Raw genomic sequence first — 15583 nt, forward strand, 5'->3', positions numbered from 1 at the left:
TCGATGTCAGAAGGTTGTGGGTGCAGGAAATTCCAACGTCCCCATGAAATGATTCTCATCTGAGGGAAGCTGTCATCTTCTGACAGGCACTATGGGTCGGTGAGGATGACACAGCGATGACACTGTATTAGCATGTAACCACGGCGGTCGGGAATCTATGCATAGTGATTGAAAATGTGACTTCTGCAGATAAGAAAATAGAACATAGCGATCCAACCCCATTTAAATTATTCTGTACAATTTGTTAGTGGCATACATCTCTTATTAACTTTCCTGCTCTCTCTCTCAAGTTCATACACTCCCAAATGGCTACAGCTTGTACTGTACTGCAGCCTCCCTGTAAAGCCTCCCAAACTATTTAGTGACTTTCTGATGAGATATTATAATACCTGTCAACCGAGGCAAGTGTAAGTGAAAGATAATTGCCACCTCATCGTAAATGCAAAGATTTTGTTCAGCTGTTTTGTGGTAGCACACCATTTCAATATAGACTATGCTGAAGCCAACTATGTACAGTGGGGAGAACAAGTATTTGATACACTGCCGATTTTGCAGGTTTTCCTACTTACAAAGCATGTAGAGGTCTAATTTTTATCATCGGTACACTTCAACTGTGAGAGACGGAATCTAAAACAAAAATCCAGAAAATGACATTGTATGATTTTTTAGTAATTCATTTGCAATATATTGCATGACATAAGTATTTGATACATCAGAAAAGCAGAACTTAATATTTGGTACAGAAACCTTTGTTTGCAATTACAGAGATCATACGTTTCCTGTAGTTCTTGACCAAGTTTGCACACACTGCAGCAGGGATTTTGGCCCACTCCTCCATAAAGACCTTCTCCAGGTCCTTCAGGTTTCGGGCTGTCGCTGGGCAATACGGACTTTCAGCTCCCTCCAAAGATTTTCTATTGGGTTCAGGTCTGGAGACTGGCTAGGCCCCTCCAGGACCTTGAGATGCTTCTTACGGAGCCACTCCTTAGTTGCCCTGGCTGTGTGTTTCAGGTCGTTGTCATGCTGGAAGACCCAGCCATGACCCATATTCAATGCTCTTACTGAGGGAAGGAGGTTGTTGGCCAAGATCTCGCGATACATGGCCCCATCCATCCTCCCCTCAATACTGTGCAGTTTTCCTGTCCCCTTTGCAGAAAAGCATCCCCAAAGAATTATGTTTCCACCTCCATGCTTCACGGTTGGGATGGTGTTCTTGGGGTTGTACTCATCCTTCTTCTTCCTCCAAACACGGCGAGTGGAGTTTAGACCAAAAGGCTCTATTTTTGTCTCATCAGACCACATGACCTTCTCCCATTCCTCCTCTTGATCATCCAGATCGTCATTGGCAAACTTCAGACGGGCCTGGACATGCGCTGGCTTGAGCAGGGGGACCTTGCGTGTGCTGCAGGATTTTAATCCATGACGGCGTAGTGTGTTACTAATGGTTTTCTTTGAGACTGTGGTCCCAGCTGTCTTTAGGTCATTGACCAGGTCCTGCCGTGTAGTTCTGGGCTGATCCCTCACCTTCCTCATGATCATTGATGCCCCACGAGGTGAGATCTTGCATGGAGCCCCAGACCGAGGGTGATTGACCGTCATCTTGAACTTCTTCCATTTTCTAATAATTGCACCAACAGTTGTTGCCTTCTCACCAAATAAATATATTTTACAGTCCAGTCTAGCAATGTGCCCGTTTCACTTTAGACATACCAAGTTAGCTAAGGATCTGTGCCATACCAATTTAACTAAGGATCTGTGCTATACCAATTTAACTAAGGATCTGTGCTATACCAAGTTAACTAAGGATCTGTGCCATACCAAGTTAACTAAGGATCTGTGCCATACCAAATTAACTAAGGATCTGTGCCATACCAAGTTTACTACACTCTTACAAAAAAGGGTTCCAAAAGTGTTATCCAGCTGTCGCCATAGAACCCTTTTTGGTTCAAGGTAAAACCTGTTTTGGTTCCAGGTACAACCATTTTGGGTTCCAATGTAGAACCCTCTGTGGAAATACTTGGAACCAAAAGGGATCTACCAGGAACCAGGGTTCTTCAAAGGGTTCTCCTATGGGGTCAGCCAAATATCCCGCTTTTTTAAGAATGTAAGTATCTGTGCCATACCAAGTCAACAAGTCTCTCTTTTATTTATTTTTCTTCACCTTTATTTAACCAGGTAGGCCAGTTGAGAACAAGTTCTCATTTACAACTGCGACCTGGCCAAGATAAAGCAAAGCAGTGCGACACAAACAACACAGAGTTACACATGGAATAAACAAACGTACAGTCAATAACACAATAGGAAAAAATCTATATACAGTATGTGCAAATGAGGTAAGATTAGGGAGGTAAGGCAATAAATAGGCCATAGTGGCGAAGTAATTACAATTTAGCAATTAAACACTGGAGTGATAGATGTGCAGAAGATTAATGTGCAAGTAGAGATACTGGGGTGCAAAGGAGCAAAAAAAATATAACAATATGGGGATGAGGTAGTTGGATGGGCTATTTACAGATGGGCTATGTACAGGTGCAATGATCTGTGAGCTGCTATGACAGCTGATGCTTAAAGTTAGTGAGGGAGATATGAGTCTCCAGCTGCAGTGATTTTTGCAAACTTGTGGTCTGTTTAGGTGTTAGATCTTCCTATAGACCAATTGCCTCACAACAACTTTTGTAGGTTAAGCCTATTCATTCAAAGCCAGTCTTTCCATACAAGTCAATATAGTTCAATATACAGTATATATATATATCAAAGTATGTGGACACCCTTCAAATTAGTAGATTTGGCTATTTCTCCCGTTGCTGACAGTTGTATAAATTGAGCACACAGCCATGCAATCTCCATAGACAAACATTGGCAGTAGAATGGCCTTACTGAAGAGCTCAGGTACTTTCAATGTGGCACCATCTTAGGATGCCACCTTTCCAACAAGTCAGTTCATCACATTTCTGCCCTGCTGGAGCTTCCCCGGTCAACTGTAAGTGCTGTTATTGTGAAGTGGAAACGTCCAGGAGCAACAACGGCTCAGCTGCAAAGTGGTGGGCCACACAAGCTCACAGAACGGGGCCGCCGAGTGTTGAAGTGTGTAAAAATTGTTGGTCCTCGGTTGCAACACTCACTAGGGAGTTCTAAACTTCCTCTGGAACCAATGTCAGCACAATAACTGTTCGTCGGGAGCTTCATGAAATGGGTTTCCATGGCTTGAGCAGCCGCACACAAGCCTAAGATCACCATGCACAATGCCAAGCATCAGCTGGAGTGGTGTAAAGCTCACCGCCATTGGACTCCGGAGCAGTGGAAACGCGTTCTCTGGAGTGATGAATCACGCTTCACCATCTGGCAGTTCTTTGGAAGAATCTGGGTTTGGCAGATGACAGGAGAATGCTAGATGCGAACTGTAAAGTTTGGTGGAGGAGGAATAATGGTCTGGGGTCGTTTTTATGGTTTGGGCTAGGCTCCTTAGTTGCAGTGAAGGGAAATTTTAACGATACAGTGACATTCTAGACAATTCTGTGCTTCCAACTTTGTGGCAACAGTTTGGGGAAGGCCCGTTCCTGTTTCAGCATTACAATGCCGCCCGTGTACAAAGTGATGTCCATACAGAAATGGTTTGTCGATCGGTGTGGAAGAACTTGATTGGCCTGCACAGAGCCCTGACCTCAACCCCATCGAACATCTTTGGGATGAATTGAAACGCCGACTGCGAGCAAGGTCTAATCGCCCAACATCAGTGTCCGACTCACTAATGCTCTTGCAAGTCCCCTCAGCAATGTTCCAACATCTAGTGGAAAGCCTCCCAGAAGAGTGGATGCTGCTATATCAGAAAAGGAAGGACCAACTCCATATTAATGCCCATGATTTTGGAATGAGATGTTCGACTAGCAGGTGTCCACATACTTTTGGTCATGTAGTGTAGTTCATCAATCGTTGTCTTCAGCATGAGATAGAGCTAATGTGGAGGTGAGACGATACTCCCCACCTTGAACCGTCCTCATGCACCTCCCTGAACATTACATGAGATAGAGTCTCAGTTAATACAGTTGGTAGTAATACTAATTAGTTTGGCTTGTTTATTGGATAGAAATTGGGCCTCCGTTTTTCTGGCGACTTTGAGAGAAATTAGGGCCCAAAGTTTATGATTAAAAAAATGCTTAATTTAGCCTGATGGCCTCTCACAGTTGTCCTACTAAGTCTTCCCTACATTACGTAAATTTCCTCGCTGCACTGCAACAATTACAGCATACTTAATATTGTCCCTAATTTGGCTTTATTAAACTGATAAAATGCTAACGCATTAAACACATTTGCCAGCAAGATTAAAATATAGGGTTATTGCATTTTATGATTTTTACATTATTCAGGCCGGCGATTTTTCACAGAAATAAGATTGGCCGTGCCATTATTTCATCATTATTGGAGCAATTTCTCCTGTGCAAAAAAGGGTCACTTTCCTAACTCAGCAAAGACATATCCCTATTAAACTAATTTGCCTACATGCAAATTTTTGTCATTTTTCCCTCGTTAACTATTTATCAGAGACAGGAAAAAAATATATTCATGAAGGAGAGAGGGGAGCAGCCCGACAGAGCTGAAACTAATATTTTGCAACTCTAATGATTTTTTGCATCCTTAATTAGATAGAATAAGGTTGATATGATTAGGTCAGGATGTAGTGTTTTTCATTAAAAATACATTTCAGAAACTGTATTCCAAATGTGCCCTTGCAATTAAATAATGAATCCAACGAGTTTCTTATTACGGACCCAATTAATATGAGAGGGAAGGGCGTAATTTTAATAACAATGGGCCACGAGGCCTTCATTAACCAAGAGAGGAGGGAAGAATGGATAAAGAAATAGAGGAGAAAAGATATTCACAGGTACAGTATAGTGATGGTGTGACGGGACATAGAACGTTTTAAGGGTCAAGCAAGGTGATGACAAAGGGTCAATGACTTGATATGACCATTTATCTTCCAGTCCCCAGTCACAGTTCGTGCTAGCAAGAATATCAAACTAAACAAAGACAGCCTCAAGGGCAGCCATATTTAATTTACTCTCTGATAGAATGTGTGTTAAGTACACGGTTGAACACTCACTCTTAACACAATCCAACACAAGGAAATGAGAGAGGTTAATGACAACGTTGACTAAAACCAGTTTTCTCTCAGGGTGCCCTCTGCCATAACATGGGACGGGATCCTTCCTACCTTTTTACTGTACATGTGATGTTTCCCTCCAGCTCTGAAACAATAAAAGAAGAATCCACATTCAATAACAAATCTGCAAATGGCCCTATTATTATCAAACTTGTAATTTTCATGATCATAAAACATAATCTAATTTTACTTTCTTACTTACCAATTAACTTTATATTACACCTCACTATTCTTCCAGGCCTTACAGTATACGATCAGTTCCATTGCTGTAAGCTTTGAATATGACTTAAAGGTGGTGGCATCAGATAAAAGCACCAGCTGTTGAGCTGATCCAAAGTGGGTGAGTGGGCCTACACTCATACCTGAGTTGGAATTCGATCTGAACACTTGCGGAGGAAGCAGTAGGATGAGTTTTCATTCAATTCTTATCATCTAGCTAGTGTCAATGATGGTGGTTGATAGATACACCCACTCGTTGATGTCATCGCTTTACGATCGATTAGATCATCAACATCGGCACCTTTCCTAGTTCTAGTTCTCCAGGGAAGTTACAGCCAGGCTAACTGCCTACTGCATTAGTTGGTTAGCACACCGTTGTGGGAGTCTACTGCAACCGAAAACTCATAGTGGAGCTCAGTTGGTAATGAGCACATTAATTATGGAAAAGCACTGATGCAGATGGACCTAATTAATTGTCTGCCGTCACCCTCTTGATTACTGTACCTGGAAGGGAGGTGTTAATTTCGGTAATACTTAAGCAGGTACGCAAACAGTTGTGTCAGAGTGGGGGCTGTGACAGTGACTGAGGAGAGCCCTACCTCACTAGAGTCATTGTCACCGTCGTTATTCACCAGAAGTTTCCGGGTGACATTGTGCTAATGGCAGTTGTCGTCTCGACGATGGCCCCAGAGATGTTTTCGCAACTGAACGGCGGTCGACAACATCGTGGCGGCGGCGTTTGTCTCCATATGTCTAGGTAATGGGTTACCTTGTGCAAATTTGGGGAACACCCAAGGTGCTTTGCAAAACATGCTTGTGGGGGGTAAACCTGTTGAGGTTTGGATGGCACAGATTGGAGCTCTAATGATAACTGGGACTGTGCTTCTCTTTCCTTAATCATGTGAGAGGGGACTATGTGTGGTCTCCCTAATCTATACTAGTCCCTCATGTTACCACTTGATCAGATTTCAGCTTCACTCGACGTAACTTCTTACCCATTGGAATTACCATAACAACCTTTTGAGTTGAGTTGAGCATTGAAATGGTTATTCTCTTTATCCGGTATCTGAGCCTCTGGTAAAGGTTTTAGCCAATCTGTTTTACCCCTCAACAATGTCCTCTGCATGATCTACCTCAAAACAATGCTGCAACCCCTCTTGATTCAGAAGACTCCAAAGCAGACGGTCAGAAGGTACGTGACATTGTTGATGTTCACCACACTCTCTGAACCTTGCCATTTTGGCTTCCCCATTCCTGCTCTTCACTTATGTACAGTAAAGTGAGACGTTAAAGGGGCCCCGAGAGACGACCACCTCCACCGCTAAGGGAACAAGACCATCACCCCAAACCAGGGGAGCATTAGCCCATGACGAGAAGCCCAGGAACCGCTTGTCAGTGGAACAATGGCCAAGAGAGCCCCCCTACAGGAACCCAAAACAGGAACGCAGGAAGTGGAGAGGAGTTGATATGTCACCGCGGTAATATAGGAGGGGTCATCTGGAGTCGATGGGGGTAGTGTTGGGGGCAGGGAGATATGGGGATCACTGAGGGCAGTTCCCCCATCACCCCTCACCCCTCTCATCCACACCCGACCCTGCCATAGAGTGGGGGCTGAATGTGTGTGTGTGTGTGTGTGTGTGTGTGTGTGTGTGTGTGTGTGTGTGTGTGTGTGTGTGTGTGTGTGTGTGTGTGTGTGTGTGTGTCTGTCGCATTAGGTCCGAGAGTGGCTTCTTCAATTACAGGGGGCTATTAGTGGACAGTGCTGTGAGCCTCCGTGGCCCGGGGCTACAGCAGCCAGCCAGGCAGGCACAGGGAACAGGAGCACAACCACTCCACTCGCCGCTGCATTAGAGTGCTCAATATGAGATGTGACTGCAAAGGGTACATGCCTGTGTTGGTGAAAAGGTCACAGACTTTGGGGGGCAGTAATGTGTGAAAGCGGTGCAGTCGCACAATGGTTAAAGAAAGAAAAAAAATGTATAGAAGCACTCACTCAGCACCCCCTTCTACTCACAAAACGCTGCAGCCCTGTCTCCATTTTTTAGTATCGCCACGTTCACCCAGGGCTACTCAGTGATTCGCCGAAGATCCTCGGAAAAAGTGTCTGCTTTGCTTCGCTTTTGGAAATTCTAGGCCTTTGCCTAAAAAGAGATGCAGCCATTGTTGTAATTGTGTAACACCTCAAACTGAAGAATGGGAGGTCAGTTTGTGTGTCTCTGACACTGAACCGTCCCTGTGTTGGCTTTTTGTGCTCCCCATGTCTCCTCCCAGGCCCATAGAAACAGAGGCATCGGTTCGCGTTTGAACTCGTCCGTGTGAACGTTTAATTACTGGGAGTGTCAGCCTCTGCTTAATATGTCCCTCACCATTAATCCAGGAAGAGGATATTATTATCTCTTCTCCTCCCTAAACCCTGGGCAGGCTTTTCTCTGGGAGTCTGAGATGGAGAGAGTAATAGAGAAGGAGAGAAAGAGGGAAAGAGAAGAAGAGAGAGAGACTCGTCACATCATAAGTAGGTCTGTATGGTTAGCACCCCCCATCACATGCCGATGCAAACTTACACGAACGCAGTTTTTTTACAAAGTGGATGTTTTCTAGTTAGTGGTGTCTTTGCACTTGTAGAGATTCAGGGATGTTGTATGCCCTGTCAGCTGTCAAAACAACGTCCAGCTGGAAGCCACACAATTGAGTCCACATGTTGAAGTCCTGTCTCTCCCTGCTTCTTCCTTCCTTCCTTCCCTCCCTCCCTCCCTCCCTCCCTCCCCCTGGTTCTTCCCTCCCTCTGCCTGCCTCTCCCTGCTTCTTCCCTCCCTCTGCCTGCCTGCCTCTTCCTGGTTCTTCCCTCCCTCTGCCTGCCTCTTCCTGGTTCTTCCCTCCCTCTGCTGCCTCTCCCTGGTTCTTCCCTCCCTCTGCCTGCCTCTTCCTGGTTCTTCCCTCCCTCTGCCTGCCTCTCCCTGCTTCTTCCCTCCCTCCCGGCCTCTCCCTGCTTCTTCCCTCCCTCCCGGCCTCTCCCTGCTTCTTCCCTCCCTCCCGGCCTCTCCCTGCTTCTTCCCTCCCTACCTGCCTCTCACTGCTTCTTCCCTCCCTCCCTGCCGCTCCCTGCTTCTTCCCTCCCTCTGCCTGCCTCCCTCTGCCTGCCTCCCTCTACCTGTCTCCCTCTACCTGTCTCCCTCTGCCTGACTCCCTCTACCTGCCTCCCTCTGCCTGCCTCCCTCTGCCTGCCTCCTTCTGCCTGCCTCCCTCTACCTGCCTCCCTCTCCCGCCGTTCTTCTGCCTGCCTGCCTCTCTCTCTCTGCCTGCCCCTCCCTCTGCCTGCCCCTCACTCCCTCTGCCTGCCCCTCTCTCCTTCCTTCTGCTTGCCCCCCTCTCTGCCTGCCTGCCTGCCTGCCCGCTGCCTCCCTCCCTCCCTCCCTCCCTCCCTCCCTCCCCCTCCCTCCCTCTGCCTCCCTCTGCCTCCCTCTGCCTCCCTCGCCCTCCCTCTGCCTGCCTGCCTCTCCCTCCCTCCCTCTGCCTGCCCAGCTCTTATGGATCCCGGCCCGTTCACTTGCCATCCATAATGCAAACCAGAAGGAACAAATTGGACTGTCGGCGAGGAGTGAACGAGTGTTCTTCAGCGGCACACAGAAGAGCAAATGGGATTTTTGAAGAGCTCATCTTGCACCATTTTTTAGTGTTTTGCACACTGGCTGAGTCTAATTTGTCTTGTAGTTTGAAATTATTATATCGGAGGATTAGCAGAGAAAGTTTGCCTCGGTTGGAGTCCAATGGGATGTGGTCACTAATCTAAATAATAACAGTTTGCTTCATTGAAGAGTATTTAAAGAACCAACATTTTGGCACAATTGACATGAAGCAGGAATGTATCTCTAGAAAGTGGTGGACTTGGTGACTTGGCGGTTGTCTTAAATCTGGATTTCATTTTAGCATTATTAAAAGCAGTACTATTAATAAAAGTACATATCCTTCTTTGTGATCCTACGACACAATGAGAACCAGCCTGCATGTGAAACCATCTGCCCTTTTTACTTTCTGACCATACGTTTGTTAGTCTTTTCCCTCCTCCTCTTCCTCCTCCTCCTCAGTTGCTTTAAAGAGTGTGACCTTGAGTGTTTCCTGTGGCCCAGGGGGGAGCAGGCCTGCTGATTGTGACAGGTGTCTCGTCTTAACAGGATGGATGATGACATCCTCTGGAGAGATAGGTTGGAGGGACTTTAATATCTCTTATCTCTCCCATAACCACATAGATGGATATACAGCACTGCACTGTCAAGGTGGCCCCGCTATAAGCAGAGAATCCCAGGTCTAATTTTGTTATCGTCAGTTATCATCCTCTGAAGCCTTGAAGGGCCGATTGGAATGAAGCCACTTGTAAGTGGCCGGAGAGAAAATCAAGAGAGATGTTTCACTTTGGCCCATTTTTGGGGGGCATCTCAATATCCAATGGTACAAAGTACAGTGGCATTGACTATAGGTATGTGGTACATCATGAAGAAATCTTCAAATTAACCATTGTGTTTGTCATCACTTAATGCTTTAATGAGGGGTTGACTTTCCATGTAGCTTCTATGGTGTGACTTTATTGGGATAGTCCCCTTATGGATGATCTGTAGATCAGTTAATGCCTTTACACCACCACAACAACACAACAGACCTGGAGAAACGGTCTTCCTTCCCCCTCAAGGCCCCAGTGGTTGAGCCTTGGTACTAAGTGGGGGGTTACTGCTATTGGAAGTGGGGCGGTGCTGCGACAGGAGTTGTTTGTGGAATGAGTTGCCGTTATTTTCCCCCTACCAGATAAAAGGAGATTAGTAACAGTGAATTATGCATATCTTATTTCCTGGATCATCTCGAGCAAGAGATGCTATCTCGCTAAGAAAGTTAGTCTGCATAAATTGAACATGTAAATATTCATTGTTGCTTGTTTACCTTTTTCTAGAAGTCCAATTTGAAAAGGAGCTGATATTGAGTGTAGTTTTATGACCATACTGTAGTGTATATGCACCTAGGTATATCCAAGTAGATAAAGACAAAAGTGCCCCTTGCACCATACGCACAATAATGAGGGTGAACGGACCAAAATAAACAAGTACTGTACTGAATCAGCCACAGTGTAGTTACTGTGTGCACTACTGTACGTAATACCAATCGGTTGCCTTTCTTTGCCGTCTGTGCATTTAACCAGACACAGCGTGTTTGAGCCAAATCAGACGAGCACCGGAGATGCGTCCGTACCATTTTAAAGCTGTCCCAATTACACAAACAGACTGGCCCTGTATCGAGGACGTCGCCGACAATAATAGCGGCTCTATTTCCATTCTAATGGCTGGCGTTGGCCTGGGTTATCCATGCGTATGTATGGCCCCTCTCTGATTCCTGCTCAGTGACTCTCTATGAGACCTTCAAATTCGATTTGATCTACACAGCAGCAGTAGCAGCAGGTTTGGAGGCCCCAGTCTTCTGCTGCCTACCTCTCATCTGGGGAAACGGGCCTTGAACCTGAGCCAGCTCTGTGCCGAGGCAGGGAGGTATGGGAGTGACCATCCGCAGCTCAGAGAGCCTCTGCACAGAGAGACAGCCCCCCTCCCAGACCCAGGCACTGGGACTGCACGCGTGTGTGTGTCTTTCTGTGTGTGTGTGTTTGTATGTGCATGTGCACATACATGTGGCTGGATAAGGGTCTGTGGACAAAGGAAACAGACATCGCTGCCACCTCAATACTTGTCACTGTTCCTCCATCTGCACAGTATGTTCAGTACATTTGTGTTCATACGCTAGTACCGCTAGCTAGCCTGCCACGCCTCTCTGGACGGTGGTACAGTAGTCTGGCTCAGCCAGGGGGTTGAGCCATGCAGCCCGATGGATTAAGCCTGGGGTAGGGGGTCAGGAGCTGCCAGAGCACCCAGCCACTGCTGCCCATCAGCCCCATGCAGCCAGCCTGAGCCTGGGCAGCCCAGCCTGGGCTTCCATCCTCCATCCATGTGCGACTGACAAATAAATAACCCAGCCTGTCCACCACCCAGGCAAATTCAAATGCACCTGTCAGCGTGATGAAGCACTCGCCCGCAGGGAAGCATTGTTTACATTTTCACTCCACTCTTCGCAAAAGTGAGATTCTAATTATTTTCCCACTGTAAATTAAAGCCAAGTGGGACAGAACTGAAAACCAAAAGGGACCCCCCCCCCCCCCCCAGTGGATGGAAGGAAACGGGCGTCACTATATATAAATTGCGTTCGGGTAAAAAAAAAAAAAGGAAAGGAAATGCAGGTGGATGGTACTGAATTGGAAGGTCAGCGGCTTTCGTCTTGATAAAAAGAAAGACAGAGGGAGGAGAACGAGAGACAGAGAGAGAGGTGAACTGCTCACACAGGCTGCAGTGCACATCGAGTTTTGTTGTTTTGCTCATTACACATGGGTCTTGAGATATTCAGCCGAGTGGAATACATTATAGCCCCACATTTCATACATAATAATGTGCCAAAATTGCACCGCGTTATTTGTCATCCCGATGACAAGAGAGAGAGAGAAGGGAGAGAGATTTAATTAGTCCAAAGGAGCATGCAAATGGGAGGTAAAATTAGACTAGAAGAGGGAGAACCTAGGGATGAGTGTGGATGGTAATGATGGCTATCTAGTTTGGATCAATCATCCAGGGATCAGGGAAGGTGACAGGCCGGCTCGTGCCCAGGCCCCAGGCTCCCTTCCTGGACCACGGCCAGCACAGCTCAGCCTGTCTGTCTAGATTTCTATGGAGGCCTCTCCTCTCTCTCCAACCTCCAGCCCCATGACTCATACAGTACACCACTACCTGGAAAACGTTCACCATTCGCTGACACGCACCACCTAACCTGTAGACACACTCACCACTCTGGGGATTATTTAGCTCTGTGTTGTTTATTAGTGATGCATAGCCTATGGCTGGGGTTTTCAAAATGGAGGTTCTGGGCCTACTGGTTGGTTGTAGCCAATTCCAAATGAGTGTCAGCTTATGACCAGACTGTAGCTCAAAACATTTTGATTGCGGAAGTGTCGTATGAACATTTTGATACGGTAGGTCAGGGGGGTAGAATGTTTGGGGGATCAGTTGTGCAACAGGGACAGAAAAGCATGAGGTCATTAAGGAATTCCTCTTGTTTTAGACAACCATTGACACGTCACAAAATGGAGTGAAAATGTCACGGTGATATTTGTAAAGAGTCAATGTCGAGTTACCTAAATACAAAACCACTCTGTCCACAGCCATGTCTCTTGCTGAAATAGTTTACTGAAATGGTTATTACTGAAATAGCTTCACCCAGTGGAAAGTTTCTATTTCTGTCAAATGTGTCTGCCCTCTTTTTAGTTGTTAGTTGCAAGTTTATATAATTTATTTAGGTATGCATATGGGTCAATTTTAAAAATTAAGCTGAAAGGCATATTTTTTGGGGTATGTAAGTGCATTTAGTCATTTTATTTAGGGGTAGAATTATTTCAGCCTCAAACTGTTGAATAGAAGAGCTTTATTAAAGTGTCTTAACTTCCACTCTCATTATGTTCCTTATCTGAACACTGACACGTTTTCAAGCTTGCTCTTTTGTAAATATTTTTTATTGAATGCAAATAATTGATATACTAAATATTCCTTTACTTGTTTGAATACTCACTTCGCTGACTATAGACACTGTCATACTGCATAACCATGGAGTTACATAAAAATACAGACTATTTTCGATCTTCTTAGTGTTACATGCAGACTTGTTTGTGAACAGTGAATGCTGTTAGATTCCCTACCCACTTCCTGGATCTACCCCTCTGTGCATTTGCGGTAATGTCTACATATACCACAATTTATGTCCTTGCTGGGAGACATGGCTTGCTGTTTATAGTCCCTAAAATAAATAATGCTTGTCTCTTCCCATGCGAGTCAAGAGACTGATACGGACTCTATCAGATTTCCTAAATGCAGACGTCAACGATAAATCGAGGCAAGATTGGTCGGAATTAGGTTAGCTCACTTGAATGCTATCTGCTTAACCCACAGCTGTTCGGCCTGCTACACCCAGGCATTGAATGTAAATCAGTCACTTAGTGCTATCAAATGGAACAATGGGGAAGAAGAGAGCACTCAGACTTGGGCTCGTATAGAAGTCAGGCTGGCCAGAAACGGAACCAACCTCCTAATGCTCTCGCTGGCTCGCTCTCCCTCTCCCTCCCCCTCCCTGTAGCTACAGCTCAGAATATGATTCACCCTGAGAACCATAATGCACTGAGTGAAATGGCATCCCCGTCATCCGCACACAAAAAACATTTTTATGTTTGTCTCAATGTGTTGTCACAGGGATTTCACCAGCAAATTGGCCAATGTGGCTACGGCACAGGAAATGTTATAGACAGGAGAAGGAAATGTAGTATTAGTGAGAACAATTGAAATATCTCCTGTTTTGTGTCATCTGATGCATTTCTTACGTTGTCCCTCAACAGCTATCAAATACACTACTCAAAAATCTACAATGAATCAATTCCTGTTATCGTGAATGGAAGATTATTGGGGAAGTATGTCACCAGATCACACCAGTCAAGATAGTATGGACCTAGAGGGCACAGCTTTACCCTAATGAATACTGAATTGGCGTTAAAGAGATGCGTCCCCCTGCGTTTCCTTCCTTAAATGTTTGTGGCTGGTCTTCCCGCTTTCGAACCAAAGCGACTCTTTGACATTTGTGACAATGAGGTCGTTCTCTCCAGGCTGTCTGCAGTGTGTTTAGAGCAGTTGTCTAATTACAAGTAGGTAATGACTTGGGTGTTTTCGAACTGCCCTGAGTTGTTTGGCTAACAGTTTATGTAGTTAGAAGAAAATCAGGACATCGATACACTTCCCAAAACGAAGTCTCTCCTTCAGCGTGACCCTGCCACTCAGGCCCTGTGAATGAGTTGGCTTTCTGGCTCTGTGTTTTCTTAGACAAATCATAATTACGGAGCCAATTAAGGGGTCACCTTGAGTTTATAAACTCTGCTGCCGGGAAAAAATTCCTGGTGCCTTTCACCCAGCCTTAACCTTCACTGTGTGTGTGTGTGTGTGCGTGTGCGTGAGAGAGATTGTGTGCCTCCACAGAATGACTCATGCCTTAATTAGGTCCTTGCTCTGAACCTGGCAGGATGCGGGCCTGCCTCCGCCTGCCTGGCTCCCCCACCTCCACACAGACAGTCAGTCCCCCAAATCTGGTTTCCATCTCAGAGGATGAGTCCTTTTACTCCGGCACGGCCGCTCGGTGCTCTGTCTGTATTTTTTCTCGCTCTCTGTTTCCTTGGTAAGAGAGGCCTAGAGGACCCTCGAAGCAGAGGCCTTGAATTACAAGAGAGAGTTGTTGTTGAGCTTGTCTCTGTCTGTGCGTGTTTGTCTGATATTGGAACATATTTTTAGTGTGTGTACGTGCCTGTGTGCACAAGTGAGGGTGTGTCCGTGTGTCGACCATGTCTGCCTGTGTGTGTGTTACCTCAACGTTCTCCCGTCTTATACCTGCGTGTGTGTCGTTCAGAGGCATTGTGTGTGATGCGGTGGGCAAACTAACACACAGGCCTCTAAAAACAGGCGCTATCAGCCAGAGAGGCACCATGATCTTCACACATGGATGCCGTCGAGTTACATGACCTATATAACATGTTACACGCTCTGCTAGCTCCCTGTGTTGCCCTAATAGAGGAGGGCAGTGCATTACAGGTGCAGCGGCAGAACAGGCAGAAGCGGCACGCACAAACAGCACCGCCACCATGGTTGTGTGTATGCCCTCGCCCTGGTACAACCTGATCCCTTCTCCCTTACCTGCTGCACGATCACTCCCCACAGGACTAGTGAAAGTGTAGTTGGCTTATAGCAGCTTAGCATACAAATTCTCTCTCCTTTCCTGTGTCCATATTTCTTGACAAAAAATAAGAAGAGTGCAGCCACATGTTATAAGTCAAGGTCTCGATTGATAATGTGAGTTGTGTTTGTGTTTGGCAACTTGATCCTCAGCATTCTAACCTTCTTTTCCTTTTCGGACGGTGCTCATCTTTGGATGTGAGGCTCTGCAAATTACAGAGGATTACTGTCAACTGTTTGGGTTTTAATTCTTTAAGAGCGCTGAGCTGTGGTCACAAGCAGGGCAAGGTATAATTACGTTGAAGTGAGCATTTGTGCAGGTATGCGTCACTAAACCCTGTGTACTCTGTTGTACTCTCCCTCTTTC

At 45.9% G+C, this 15583-nt stretch overlaps 1 protein-coding gene across 1 annotated transcript in view; it reads left to right on the top strand.

Annotated features, from left to right (window-relative positions):
• The window catches only part of ofcc1 (orofacial cleft 1 candidate 1), a 126217-nt gene that overhangs the window by 93108 nt on the left and 17526 nt on the right, over positions 1 to 15583 (top strand). The window lies entirely within an intron of this gene.

The sequence above is a fragment of the Oncorhynchus nerka genome, linkage group LG6 (assembly GCF_034236695.1).
Source record: "Oncorhynchus nerka isolate Pitt River linkage group LG6, Oner_Uvic_2.0, whole genome shotgun sequence".
NCBI lineage: Eukaryota > Metazoa > Chordata > Actinopteri > Salmoniformes > Salmonidae > Oncorhynchus > Oncorhynchus nerka.